The sequence below is a fragment of the Neolamprologus multifasciatus genome, chromosome 12, assembly GCF_963576455.1.
Source record: "Neolamprologus multifasciatus chromosome 12, fNeoMul1.2, whole genome shotgun sequence".
Lineage (NCBI taxonomy): Eukaryota > Metazoa > Chordata > Actinopteri > Cichliformes > Cichlidae > Neolamprologus > Neolamprologus multifasciatus.
The window spans coordinates 34,036,290-34,052,288 of record NC_140450.1 but is presented as its reverse complement, the minus strand read 5'-3'; positions in this window follow the sequence as shown (position 1 = coordinate 34,052,288).

The window sequence follows — 15,999 nt, the reverse complement described above, 5'->3', positions numbered from 1 at the left end:
GATGCTTTTGGAGCTTTTGTACAAACGAATCCCTGTTTTTCATCATCGTATTACTACTAAGAAAAATATAAAGTATAAAAGTGTAAAAAACTGTTTTAATTATGTAAGAACTGCTTAATTTACAACATTTTGCATCAAATGATTTAATGAACACCCAGATTTCTGCAAGACACACAGCCCATGCTTTAACCTGAGATCCAAATAAACAACAGCCTGGCTCAGCTTACCGCACCATTTGGACGTGATTAGTTATATTTTGTATAATGCTCCAGAAAATGAGAATTTGTCTTTTAAAATATTACTTTTTTAAAATTCCCCATTTGAGTTAAGTAAAATCTTACAAAGCCTCTACCCTGTGTAGACCAATTAGTTTCCCAAATTGGATGCAGAATTAAATTCTGCACGGTTACAGCTTTAACCATCCAGTGAAGTTAAGTCCACCTTTGTTGTGGAAAATGGCGCACAGGCTGCTATTCTGCACACCTTTGGCTGTGAAAATGTTTCATGAAAAGCTTCAATCCCCCTGTACTGCAGCAGCAAGTCCCAGGAGATAGCAGCCTGACTCGGCCATTTTGATGGGTCTGAGCATAAAAGCGCAGGCTTGTGTATCTGCAAAGTGCAGCCGGGGCTCTACATTCCCACAACGCCTTGCACCTTGCCCAAACAACCACTCTCAAGCAGGTGGGAGTACAACAAAAGAAGAAAAAAAGACAGAAAGAAAAAACATATTCAGCTCCCTGTCAAACCTCCACGATGCGGAGGCTGAAGTAAAACTTAAAGCTAGCTGCTTGGAGCTTTCACATGCCAAAATTGCATTCTTTGGAGAAAACAGTCTGGCAAATGATTGTTTTGCTGTTAGAGATATAAATCCTTGTCGAATAACAATAGTTCTGTCATTATGCTCCACCGCACCACTCTTTTTCTCTCAGTTTATATTAGTTGATTTTTTTTTATGTGTGTGACAAAAGGATAATGGGATTAGTCTAGTTTTTTAAGTGCACAAGGTAAAGTGTTAAACACTTAAGTAAATGCTGGTCACACACAGTATTTAATTACCCTTTCGGTCTCAGACGAAGAGAAATTACCTGGAGCTGCACAGGATAAGGAATCATTGGGGAGTGAATTATTTGCTTGCCAGCGCAAGGTTTTACTTTTAAATAACACCAACATCTATCTATCTATCTATCTATCTATCTATCTATCTATCTATCTATCTATCTATCTATCTATCTATCTATCTATCTATCTATCTATCTATCCATCCATCCATCCATCCACCTACCCACCCACCCACCCATCTATCTATCTATCCATCCATCTACCTACCCACCCACCCACCCATCCATCCATCCATCCGTCCGTCCATCCATCCACCTATCTATCTATCTATCTATCTATCTATCTATCTATCTATCTATCTATCTATCTATCTATCTATCTATCTATCTATCTATCTATCTATCTACCTACCCACCCACCCACCCATCTATCTATCTATCTATCTATCTATCTATCTATCTATCTATCTATCTATCTATCTATCTATCTATCTACCCACCCATCCATCCATCCATCCATCCATCTATCCATCCATCCATCCATCCATCCATCCATCCATCCATCCACCTATCTATCTATCTACCTACCTACCTACCTACCCATCCATCCATCCATCCATCTATCTATCTGTGATTTTTGTTATGATTTTAGTTTTTTTAAAAAAGACATTCTGGCATTTGTGGTCATAAAGAAACAAGCAGCCTGCTTCCTATGCGTAACCTTCATTTATTCTCTTTAATTGCAGTGCTTCTCTGGTTTCTGCTTGCCCTTTTTTGGCACCTACCCGTTGATAACTGTTCAAGGACGTAGTATAAATGATTCATGTCTGTCATATGACAAATAAGCCGATCATAGTCATTTGGCACGGATGAAAAGCAGAGGGATGAACAGACAAGAGACACATGAAAGAATGGATGTCTGGGTGAGACTCGGTTCGATACTGCTCAACAAAAGGATTTCACATGAGGCCGAGGCTTCCTCAGGCATCCAGCACTCTTTGTTCATTTTGCCAAGTTAACTCACACAAGTCGACAACCTGCCGACATTGCCAGAGAAGGATGATAACAGCTGTAGTTCCAGACAGACAACCCTCTACTGTTTCCTCAAATCTGCAGGCCTCAGTGTGGTTACTCCAGCACTGGCGACACATAGAAAATACCCCCCAAAAGCCAAGAGATAATTTGTTTTTACCTTCTCTTCCATCACCTGAGGCACGTGAGAAGACGTTCCCAATGGCACATCAATCCATGCATTTAGATTAGGCATTTAGATTCTGTCAGACATTCTGATGTGAAAATAACGTTGTTTAATGGATCAATGCAGCCAGGAATTCAGGGTAAATATTCCATACATAATCTGCCAGTCAAAAGTTTGGACACACCTTCTCATTTACGACTGTAGCTCAGGGGGATGGGAAGCGCATCTGTAGCCAGATGGTCGCCGGTTCGGTCCCCGGGCTCTCTGTCCTGGTCGTTGTGTCCTTGGGCAAGACGCTTTACCCTACTGGTGTTGGCCAGAGGGGCCGATGGCGCGATATGGCAGCCTCGCTTCTGTCAGTCTGCCCCAGCTGTGGCTACAACTGTAGCTGCCTCCACCAGTGTGTGAATGCGAGAGTGAATGAATAGTGGCATTGTAAAACGCTTTGGGTGCCTTGAAAAGCGCTATATAAATCCAATCCATTATTATTATTTAATGCTTTTTCTTTATTTTTTAATACTTTCTACATTGTAGAGACATACTGAAGACATTATGAAGCAAGATATATGGAATTAGCAATGAAAAAAATTGATAAATAACTAAATATGTTTTATATTTTAGATTCCTCAAAGCTGCCACCCTTTGCTTTGTTGACAGCGCTGCAAACCCTTGGCCTTCTCTCAATGAGCTTCATGATGAAGTCACTTGAAATGGTTTTCACTTCACAGTTCTGCCTTGTCCAGGTTCATTTGTGGAATTTCTTGCCTTCTTAATGGGATTGGGACCCTCAGTTGTGTTGTGCAGAAGTCAGGTTGGTACACAGCTGACAGCCCTATTTGACAACTGTTAGAATTCCTGTTATGGAAAGAACCAATCAGCTAAGTAAAGAGAAACGAGAGTCCATCATTATTTTAAGAACTGAAGGTCAGCAAGTCCAGAAAACTGCTAAAACTTTGAATGTGTTCCCAAGTGCAGTTGCCAAAACCATCAAGCGCTCCAATGAAAGTGGCTCACACGAGAACCGCCCCAGGAAAGGAAGACCAAGAGTCACCTCTGCTGCCGAGGATAAATTCATCAAAAATCAAAAATCGCAAGTTAACAGCAGCTCAGGCTAGAGGCCAGATAAATGCCACACAGAGTTCCAGTAACAGACACATCTCTACTGTTCAGAGGAGACTGCATGAATCAGGCCTTTATGGTCAAATAGCTGCTAAGAAACCACAACTAAGGAAAAGCAACAAGCAGAAGAAATTTGTTTGGGCCAAGAAACACAAGGAATGGACATTAGACTAGTGGAAATCCAATTTTGAGATCTTTGGTTCCACCCAACGTGGAAAAGGTGAACAGATGGTCTCTACATGTATGGTTCCCACTGTGAAGCATGGAGGAGGAGGTGTGATGGTGTGGGGGTGCTTTGCTGTTGACACTGTTGGGGATTTGAACCAGCATGGCTGCCACAGCATCCAGCAGTGACATGCTATCCCATTCAGTTTGCTCTATCTATCTATCTATCTATCTATAATAACAGTAGTGACAAGTTTAAAAAGACAAATAATAAAAGTGTAACCGAATAAAACATTCAGGTATATTAACTGAATGTAAAAGCTTGACACAGTGTCTTATTAAAGGGAAGTTTTCCAGAGAGAGCTAGCAGAACGACTGTAAGTTACTGTCATGGAGTGAAAGTTTGAAGATGGTAACATAAGCTGATTTCTGTCCCCCGGAGACACGGATCTCAGCGCTATCACATGAGATGGATTTTCAACACTTTTTTTCTTTCCGTAAACGCAGACTTATAATGCGTTATCACCTGTCATCGGTGACAGGCTGTTGGGCCTGATTATCTCTTTCTAAAATGACATGCAGCGGCAGTGTTTGTGGAGACCTCCGGGAGAATGTCACGGCTGCACGGGCAACATGCAACACGTTATGCAAAACACACTGAACTTGTTTGCGTGTTATTTCATGTCAAATGTTTGCACATATATGTGCTAAACAGGGCTCTACTGTGGACACTGTAGTTTGGTGGGATAAGTCTTTATTGTTGAGGTGCTGAATACTTTTCTGTGCTTCAGTGTACTGCTGTCATACTGACTTGACACCTAATTTAACGATGAAAGAAAACCTGACAGTCATAAACTTAACTTCACTTTTATTTATTATATATTCCTCTTCTTCCTTTGCCTCTGACATTTGTGATATTTTCACCTGAACATCCTGAGAAAGAATAAAGGCTACAGTTCAGGAAGAGAAGAGTGATTTATCATAGTGAACTGGAATCCAACTTAAAGGGGGTGGAGTGGGTTCCCAGAAAAACCTCACCACTTCAACAGGATGACATCCTCACAGGAGAAGCTGGACCTGGTGGGTCCATAATCTCCACGTGACATAAAGCGGTGTGAACGCAGGAGATGAAATTGAAATGAGCACCTCAAATCCCTCAGGAAACTCTAATAAGAAACACCCCAGGGAAGTTAGACAGTGGGAGCTGGTGTCTGCGTACGTGTGCAAACGGCGGCAGCCCTTATGTGGGCTTCGAAAAAGCACAGAAGTGGCAAAGCTACTCTGACAAGGAGGACGTTTAAGTTCAGAGCATGTGAGACTTGTCCCGTCGAGTGAAAACAATTGGCCAGCCCCAGCTCCAATTCATCAAAGTGACAGCACTTGGCCACGTGGAAATGAATGAATAAATAAAGGAGAATGCATTCAGTGTGCAGATAAAGAGTAGCCTGCTGGGTAGACACTGCCAGAGAGGACTGTCAGTATATATACCATTCAGCCCTTGTTGGCAAAATGACATCCTCCAAGAATGAAACACTTGCATGAGCTTTCCTGCTCCCTGCTACACAGGACATGCAAATGATTTGTGACAGTGGAAAAAAAATTTAATCTCTACAATTCCTGTTTTGCTGTCCATCCGCTGATACCGTTACCCCTGCAGCACGGCTGCTGCTCGTTGTCATGTGGAGTAGTTGACCTCGGAAACTCAAGCATCAACATCCTCTCCTTGACTTTGACTATTAAAAAAAAAGGGGTTACCTCACCTTATCTCTCCTGCTCTTGAGCTGTGACCTGCCACATATTCATTATTGATTATCACTTTCTGTTACTGCAGAGTTTCCACGGTTACCTATAGGCTTCTGCGATGCAATATGAAGCTCCCTTTGTGTGCAAGTCAAAAGAAATAGGAGTGTCTTTGAAGGGGGAGTGGAGTAGAAACACAGGGTTCTCCTCACAGGATTCCTCGTCTCTTCCATCTTCAGGGTAAAAAAAAAAGTTCTGGAAATAAGTAAAAAAACAATCATATAGTTTTAGCATGCTGCAGCATTTCAGGAAATATGCGCATTTTTTCTTGTTTATGTTTAGTTAAGATGATAGTTTTCATAGCTTTAGGCTAAATCTCAAAGTATAGGCAGCAGACTCTCAGCACATGTGCCAGCATTACTTAGGACGTTCTGCTCAGTACGCTGCGTTCAGGTGTGTGGCCGCTGTAGCGTACTGCTGCCAGGATGCATCACGCTATCAATCTTCTCTGCTAACACTTTCCCATTTTCCCCATATTGCCAAACTATCCCCTCGTATAAGTATGAATGAAAACTCCATTTCGCAACGGAGGCCCGAGAACGTTTCTTCTGTGTCATTTGTCACTCAAAGCCACTTTAAATGCATCACTCAGTTCGAACTTTTTATGGGATTTCTTGGATCAATCCATCATCGCTCGAACAAAACAGATTTGAACAGCACAAGCAACTTTTTCCCCTCCTCCCCCCACCCTTGTGCGGACAAAAAGGCTCTTATTTTCCCCAATGAGCTGGGCTCCCTCAGCTGTGGCATATCATTCTGAGTGACACCTTCATCATAAATTACATGCAGGCAGCACGATGGCACCCAACTTTACCCTGGGGTAAGCAGCGGGTGGTGCGCGAGTTGTGGGGGGAGTCTTGTGTTGCTTGGCTGCACAGGGAACAATATTGATTAACACTCATGTTTCTTTTGAATCAATCTCCATCACCTATCGGCCATTTTCTCCATTATATTTCATGTGGGGGAAGACGGATGGTGGAGGTGGGTGGATGTGTGCAGGGAGCCTATCTGTTGCACTGCAGAGATTCCATCAGCAGATTTAGTGTTGTCTCCATCACCACCAGAATTGCCTAATGGAGGGCGGGCACATCACTGTCACTACCTGCATCCCCCCCCCCCCCCCACACACACACACTTCCATCTTCCCCATTCTCACCCTCCCCTTAACCTCCACCCTTGGGGATCCAGAGGCAACATTTACTTTGGCTGATTAAAACTGCTGCCACAGAGGACCTCGAGGCACAGCGAGACGCCCTCCCTGACAGGTGGACGTGTGGTTTTTGTCTCTAAATGTACCCAAAAACATGTGTTACTCTCTGCATGTATATTTGAAGTGAAGGAATATTTCCAGCTTGCTGTTGCTGTCTCCATGAAGCACAAATAAAGTGGCTGGTGTGGATGCTTCGCCATTCATTTTTTAGTCGATCCATCAATTCTTACCCCGGGCAGATCCGAAATAATGGAACATTTTTCACGTCAATCAAAGTCCAAAGATAATGAATATCCTTCCATATTTCTTTATTTATTATTTGACATGATATTAACTCAGAAGCCATATTTTGTACCCCCCGCCGCCCCCGCTAACCCCCACCCGAGACCACCGCCACATGGCATATTTATCCTCAAAAACAATCTAAGTTTTGATTGTTCCCCGATAAGCCCTGAGCTGCTGGATGGAGCCTCTGCATGGAGCGGATCTCACTCAGCTGGTGTCAGCCAGATTTATTTTTCCTCCCAGCACTGGAGCTTGGTTGGCGCTCAGCTCAGCCCAAACCCCCTGGCACTCTAACCAATCTATCAAGTCCATCAGTGTTTCATGTAGCCTAGGGGACACTGGCTGGCAGCCCAAATGAGCTCACTCTTCCTCTTCCTGCTCTTGCCATTGCCTGCTCTCCCTGCTAAACATATCTGAGCTGTAGATGCCTGCTTAACTGCTGGCTGTCTGGATTTTACTCCTTGGCTTGGTTGTGACAGCACCAAGTAAAGTTTACCAACCGCAACACTGCCCTCTTTTAAAAATAGAATGGAAATAGGTAAGACTCTCTTTCTCGGTGATTACACAGATCCTAGTGCATGCACAGGTGTCGCATATTAAATCTTTTTGTCTCAATGTTTCCGATCTGTGTCCATGTTGCCCTTTTAAGAGAAAATAAAGCCAATGAGAGAGAAATGCAAATGACTGAAACACATTTTTACAGAGATATATTGATTAGCCATTATTCAAATGTCTCTAAAGTGATCAGAAACCACTACTTTTAGCAGCTTGAGAAGACAGTAACAGGTAATATAAATATTTCCCACAGAAATAGGCTACAAGTATAACAGCATATCACCACCCATATAGTTAGAAAGCTAGGATAATAGAAGAATGCTTATTTATACACCCAGAGGCTATAATAACACTTATGGATTGTTTTTATAAAAACATTTTTAAACTCTGTTTTGCTTCTTAACAAATTCTGGTGGCTGTTGAACTGCTATATATTTTTGCTACAGTGGACGCTCACCATCTAGCTGCTAACCCTGCCCTGAGGTGCAAAACACAACAGTTCGCTCCAATGTGATGTCGCTACCAGCCACTCATCAACAATAGCTCTTTCAAATTATTCCCCACTCTCCTGGTATTTTTGAGGCTGCGCTATTGTGGAAAATTAAATTGTAGGATTGACTCTAAAAATAATAAATAAAACCCAAAACAATAAGCATGGTGCACTCCACTTCACTGAGAAATATTCTGTGTTGTGCACTGAAATTACCTTGTAGTTAGAATTGCTCTCAAAAGGCATCCAGCGAGGCGTCGTGTGCATTTGGCTTTGTTGAGGAATATGGGCCGATGTGAACACATTGACTTGCCAGCTGAAAATTGTGTCTCGTAACTTTTTGCGTGGCTGCGAATTACCTGGAGTCTAAATGTATTATTTAGCAAAAACAAGTTGTTTATTGTTACTTCTTGTGCGTCATCTGTGTATCCATATTAGGATCGCAGGGGCAGTAGCGGTTTTAGATACGGGCGACACGGGCGGTTGCCCGGGGCGGCATCGTGGTGGGGGACGGCATCACGGGCATCTGCAAAAAAAAAAAGAAAAATGCTCGTACTCATGCTGCCCTGACGTCAGCCAGCGCATATTGGGAATGGCATAGGCACCGATCGGTTTTCTATCGCCCATTTGCTGGGAGTAAGGGCGCCCTTCGTTTGCAAGGTGCGCCTGCTGCTTGCGGCGCAGAGAGGAGAGGGCGGGGCGGCGGGGGATTCTCTGGCTGGCTGGAGCAGCATCTAATAACCAACCAACAAACACGAAAACACCAGACATTATGATACAGACTTATAATTTGCACCAATGTTTTATCGAAATTCTATACACGAAAAGTGAGCGCGAGAGCTGCTGAAGTCAAAGTAAACTTTATTGGCATCTCCGCTACATACAGTCCAGTATATAGAGAGACGAGACGACAAGGCTCCAGTTACAGCAGTGCAAGTAAACAAACAATAAATATAAGAAGAGTAAGAAAATAAATATAGACTTTAGGACCAGGGGTAAAGGGATCAATAACAATTTAAAATTTACAGTTTGATGATTCAAAGTCTCACATACAACCCTTCGAAAGGGGAGGGGGGCCTGCTGCTTCCAAATAGAGCACATTTCATTTATAATGATGTAACTCCAAGCCCATTATGTATTCATGATTTGAATCCTGGGTTGTGTGAAATCTCAGAAATGCACCTTAGACAAAGTGAATCTGTGAACTAAGGTGTTGGTCTGTTAGGTTATGTTGTGGTGATCCTCGGTTTGAGGGATGGGTGTTCATACTGGAGTGCAAAATTAAAACCAATGGAAGATGGACAAGAAAAGTTCAAAGCCATCAGGTCCTCAGTTTAGAAAAAAGAGAAAAGAAGAGGACGAGAAACGAACAAAAGATACAGGTAAGCAGATGTGTGATTGGATGATGGCAGGTCATCCTGAACCAATCAGAATCAGAATACTTTATTAATCCCTAAGGAAATTATGTGGGTTACAGCTGCTCCAATAAGAAATGGTAAAAATAGCAACAGTAACAGACTAAACTGCAAACAATACATTATATTACAGATTTTAATATTAATTAGTCATTGTTGATTTGTCCTGTTCTCATTATATGACGAGTTATGATGGCTGTTTGGTAGCCGTTTGCGTACTATGCATACTCTCTCTCTTCATATGTGTGTGTGTGTACAACAGTTTTATGTTAATGTACAATCCTTAATATGTTTTGTCTGTGTGTGTGTGTGTGTGTGTGGGGGGGGGGGGGGCAGAGGGAGTGTTCGCCCAGGGTGCCAAACAGGCTAGGACCGCCACTGCGCAGGGGCCTATCCCAACTGCCATATGGCAAGAGGCAGAGTACCCTGCTAACACATAGAGATAAACAAGCATTTACCACTTAACCTAACCACATATCTTTGGACTCGTGCATGGGAGTGCAGACATGGGATGCACAATGCTATTTACTACATGTACCTCTTCTTCTTCAAAAAACAGTAATATAGTAACTGCTCGCTGTTTTCTAAAGGCATATTTAAAATGTGCAGGTTTCTCGCATATAGTGTATGACATAACAGCCATTTATGAAGCAAATTACACAGAGAATGATTTTTGTTCTGAAGACTGAATAAAGTCTTGATAATCTATCTTCGCTCAAGTCTTCATGCTGGATGACAGATGCGGAAAACGGTTAACTGACTGAAGTTGGGCCAGACTGTGTGCCTCGTTTTAGACCGTAGAAAATTAAATGACAGGAGAATACGCAGATATGAGAGCACGATGATCATCAGGCAAAAAAGAGCAGTGGCCATTAAGCTGCCTGCGGCCTCTGGGAATCGCAGTGTTTTTGGCAATTTTCCCCCAGATGAAATTGTCACAGCCAGGCTCAAGCGGGTAGATGAGGTACGTCTGATCACGCTGACCTTGTTCACAGTATTTTTCACCTCAACCTCCGGGGACTCACAGACAGGAAGTTTTCAGTTTTTGTTCGGTCGGTTGTCTGGACACAATTGTTTTATTTTTGTTTCTCTCACACAGGTTGGACATTTACAGGCAGTGCTTTAAAGCAGTGGTATCCAGTATTAGCTCATCATACCATCCCTGGGCAACAAGAGAACTAATAACTTACAGCCGTACAACTATATACACACAACAACAGAGTCGTGGGCTAAACAGTCTTCTACATTAAACAAGAACATCAATCTACCCCCCGGTTCCTGGATGAGAGGTAAGACATCCTTCAAACTACTTTTTTAAAGCTCTTAAGATTTAGCTCTGTAAACCAGTTATCAACTACTTTGCATTGGAAAAGTGTGTTATTAAGTTCCAGGTGGAGCATGATCTCTCTATCTATATGAAGGACATCGAAAAAAAACGTGTGCTTTCTTTTAAAGGATTGGAGTAGGGACCTTTGGTCAGCCTCCACGTTCAAAAGAACACATTTACACAGACTGTGATTATACTCTCAGAAGGTCATCACAGCGATAAGTACTTCTAATCGTAGTTTAAAATCAGTGAGAAGTGGATTAGGACTATTTTAAGAGGTCCTGGCTCTCTCCATCATGCTCTTGTTGCTAAGTGACGGGCAGTAACGCGTTACAAGTAACGTGCTACTGCCCATCTCTGCTCACAAGGTGAAATCAATGTCATCTACACTGTTGTGAATGTTAACAAAATAAACTGAACGAAGAGGCCAGTGGAATAAATTTGCACCCAAAAAGATGTGAATAAGCGTCAACATTTCCAAACCAAAACTGGTAATGCATTTTATAAACCTTATTTCACTTTCAGTAATGTGCTAGAGCAGGAACTTGGGTTGACGTTCTTTATTAAATTCTCAGTTAAATCAAAAAACAGGCCCAGACCTGTCCAACTAAAGTGCTTCCAGGGCTGTTTTACAGAGGGATTGTGGATCAGATTTACACTACATCCCAAAAGTCTTGAGCCACCCCTCATTCTTTAGATTTTGCTTCCAATGAGCCCAACTTTCTTGCAATTTTCTTAAAATGGTCTTGAGTAATCGTTCTCCAGGCTTCCTGAATGTTTTTCTTTGGACGTTGGCTTCTTGAACATGTTCAGAGGAATATTTGATAGTGACCTATGATTTTGGCATAACAAAGGCATATAGCTCAAGACCTACTAACAACTTAACAAAGAACAGGCACTTTGTTACTAAGGGCCAACTGCAAAAACACATTGCTTGTTCTCATTTCTTTAGCAATGAAAAATGCAAAAGATAACACATTTGACAGGCATCACTTGGTCTTCCTGCACCAACAAGGTGATTCCCAAAGCGCTATTAGGTGAAAATTTAACATATCTTGGCGTGTGTGTGTGCAGTGTAACCTTAACAAAACTGAGGAAACTGGACAAATGCAGGACAAAAAACGAAGTGTTAGACCTAAAAGACTGCCTACAGTGCAGGAGCAGTGTCTGAAATCCCAACCTTGGTCATAATGTTAAATTAGCTATTCTGTCTGCACATTTTAAAAACCTGATGGAGTCCTGAAATCACGCTTTAAAGAAAAAAGTTTAATGAGGTAAGTCTGGACAAAACTTCAGCAAGTCAGTGCACCAATATCTCACATTGCTACACACAGCAAACTAGATAGTGTACGAGTACTTCCTGTCTTCCTTTCCTTTTTTAGCCTTTGTACGTAGATAGCTAGTTGTTTACCCATTTTTTCTATATGCTATGCTAACTCTCCGCTGGCATATTTAGCCCCACAGACATGAGAGCAGTTTCAACTTTCACATTAAGAAAACTAATGTGTGCATTTTGCAAAATGTTTATCTAATCCTATAATCTTTCCGGCATCCCACAATAAGGTGCGAACAAACACACTCTTTTATCGTCACAAAAACGCTAATGGACCAACACATCATTAAACTCACATCATCATGAAATATATTAAAACTCCATAAGTAAGAAGCTAAATGGTTCTCACTCAGGGTTATTTTTTGATAATGCCCAACTGCCCCCATGGCTGAAATTAAACAAAAACATTAATCTCTCATAAATAGCTAGGGAAAGCCGAGCTCATGCCTCAAGGCCTCTGGCATGCAGATGAAAAGCAGGACTACAGTAAACTAAAGGAGTACTCACAAATAAAAGTAGGAGGCAGAATTCATAATTCTGCATTACAGTTAATCAAACAGCGTAGAAGCAGTTTATGGATTATGGAAAAAAATCACAGTATTTCTAGTAAAAAGAAAAAGACAATTAGCACAGCACAGCCTTCATAAATTAAGTGAGCTATAAATATGCATATGTCCTTAGGTAAAGTGTAAAATTAAACCTTAGATGCTTTGAAAAGTCAACTTGCATTAACTATTAACTATTGTTACTTGTTGCTGTCCATTGTGTGTGTGTGTGTGTGGGGGGGGGGGGGGGCATGATGTTATAGTCTTGAATCACTGCCATGTATTTAATTCTGTTAATGTTTCTTTGCTGATTGCACTTAAAATGCATACAGTGGAAGCAAAAATGCAAAGATTAATGGTCAACAGTAGTGGCCTATAGGCATACAGCATGTCTCCCCCTCCTCCCATTAGTCAACACCTATAGCATGCTTACCTGATCCAGTCCTATCAAAAGGTAAAGTTTTAAGCCTAAAACAAAACAACCCCTTTTTTACTCTGCATCAGTTTTGGTACGATTTGTAAACAGACGGCAGTTCTGCAGATGAAGAACAGCAGGGAGCAGGCCGACGCTCTGATAAAAAAGCATCAAAGCAGCTCTGAATTGAAGTGACAGGTGTTAGATCCACGTAACCAGACGCACAACTAATCATGTGATCTCAGCTTCCCAACCAAATCTGCTGAAAGAATCAAAATTTTGGATTAGGAAAGACTGAGATAGGCCGTATTGGCAAGTGTGCCCGCCACTATAGCACAGGCTTGCTCATATAAACAAAGTCTGAGGATGATCTTGGTTTAATGGATCAGAGAGCTGAGATGGGATGCTAGCTTAAAATGGCACAAACATTCCTCCCCTCAGGCAGTTATTTTCTAAATAGCCGCACGCTGCTCTCTCTTCCCTTTTAAGTGGTTCTCTCTATCCATCAAGGGCATACTTTTAGAGCCAAACATCTCTGAGACAGTCACACAGCCAGTCAAAAGTAGATTTCCTTCATCTGGTATATATATATATATATTAGGGGTGCAACAATACTCGTATGGATATTGAACCGTTCGATACAGTGCTTTCGGTTCGGTACGCATATGTATCGAACAATACAACATTTTTTATTTATTTTATCAACTTTTCTTCTGATGATGCTGTCTGTGCTGAGCGCTCAGTGGATCTGTGTTCGACTACTCCGCCTAGGCTGCACTGTCGAGTGCAAATCCACTGAGAGCAGCGCAAGCTAGCAAGACAGACGCTAAGCTTGTTGCAACATGGCAAATTGAACCTCCCCCACCCTCATTCAGATCTGGCCTTTGGAACTATTTTGGTTTTCATGTGACGTATGACCCTGAAGGTAAGCGCGTCATGGACTAAAGTAAAACAGTATGTTGGATGTGCCACGCAAAGCTCAATTGGTGGGAAGTACTGCGTTAGCGCAGTTAGCTGGTTAACGTGTTGACGCCGTTGCACGGGGCGATCCGCGGTAACTCGTTAACGGAGATTTGCCGTGTTGTGGCGTTAATGTGATTTTAATGAGATTAACGCTGACAGCACTAGTGGGAACACAACGAATATGACTGCACATTTACTCCGACATCATCCTAGTGCAAAGACAAGTGGAAGCAGACAAAAACAACAAGCACGCATGCTACAAACTTTACCGAGTCATTTAGACAGCCGTTAGCACATGATTCTCCTTATGGGGACCTGATATGTTTAATATGCTGCTGAGAATATAGCCCAGAAGAAGCGTATAGTATAGCTTTTATTTTGGAAAGAGACATTTCTCTGTAATAAACTCTCTTTTCCAAAGATGAGTGATTTCTCCATCAGATAGATTTATTTTTTTATTACTTTGTTGTTTCAGCAACATTAAATTTAAAAACTGTACTTTTGAGTTAAAATATATATTTATAATTTTAATAAATGACAAATTAAAAAGGCATGAACATTTTTTTGTATTGAAAAAATATCGAACCGTGACACCAAAGTATCGAACCGAACTGAACCGAACCGTGAATTTTGTGTATCGTTGCACCCCTAATATATATATATTTTATATACTGTAAAGATATTTAGCACAAGAAGCAGAGCTTCAGTGCAGAATACTCAATATTCTCACTGTGTTTGTGTTTTTCTTTCATAATGTTCAGCTGTGCAGAGATGTAAACCACGGTGTTCATTTTAGAGAGAGCAAACAAACTGTGGATGCTGTAACAGTTAAGCACAGTAATCACGAAACTCCACTGCACAAATTATATTGCAGGCTTTTGCTTCCTCTATTCAGTGCAAACTAAGGTCCCTGCTTTCTGCAGTAAAGCACCACTTCTCTCTCTTTCCTTCAGTTAATCCCAAGCATGAATCTGAGTATGACTATCAGCAATTATATCAAGTAAAGCTGATATACAAAGACAACATGTTTAATCTTCGTGAATGAGAAAGTTCAGTCAGAAATAAATACAGCATTGAAAATTGGCTTAGGAAACACTGAGCATGGCTTTCAAGCTTTTGTGTCCTTTCCCCCAGTTCTCACTGTGTACTGCACATTAAAAATATATATTTTCTCAATATTAATTCCTGAAGGAAACACCGAAGCGTGCCCAGAATTAATATTGTATTTTACTTGCATAATAAAGAAAGCCCTCATTACAGCTATACATAGTGGATAATTGATGATCAGATGTCCTTTTCCCCCAAGAAGCAGCTCTGAGTACGGTCAGTGTTCAAAAGATATGAAACAAACCAGAAGCTTTCTTGAAGCTTTATGACTGGGTTTCATTCATCATTCATTTCATTCTTTTCTTTTTATATGAATTCTTTATTTCTCTCCCAAATTGCCATCCCCTTGTTTTACCAAATGTTCTTGTGAATGATGTTACTCTCTTTACCAACAGCAAAGCAAAACATTAACCATCAATATTTTATTTGGGTGAAAGTATTTTCTGTTCTCAGTATCAGCCGTAGCTGCACTAAAACACGTCAGTGTCTGTCCACTTTATATTTTTAGAATTTATTTCCTCGGCCCTTTCAAATAACTTTAGAAGTGTGCAGCAGTGGCTTTTAATATTTCATAGCAAATCGAATCAATCACTGACAGTACTGCGCACAAGTCATCCCTAGTTTATTATATTTTGCTTCCAGATTTTCCAGACTTTCTGAAGGTTTTTCAGAGTTTTTCTTTGGACATTGGCTGCTTTTTCACTCTCTTTAGAGTGACTGACCACTTTCTGACGATTGTTAAGCCACTTAACACTGACCTGTGAATCAAACACAAAATGCCCAAAAAGATGACAGTTTGACAGCAAACAACTTACTTAGACTTAGATCCTCCCGCGCCGATCGGGCGACAAGAGAACGCCATCGAACTCGGTCTATCGCGGCAGTTGTTGCTTCATCCCATGACAGTTCGACTGAACGTAAATCTTCAAAGAAAGTCCTCCTCCATGTTATTTTAGGTCTTCCTCGCCGTCTCTTTCCATTCTTCGGGTTCCACAGAACCGCGACACGGGCGGG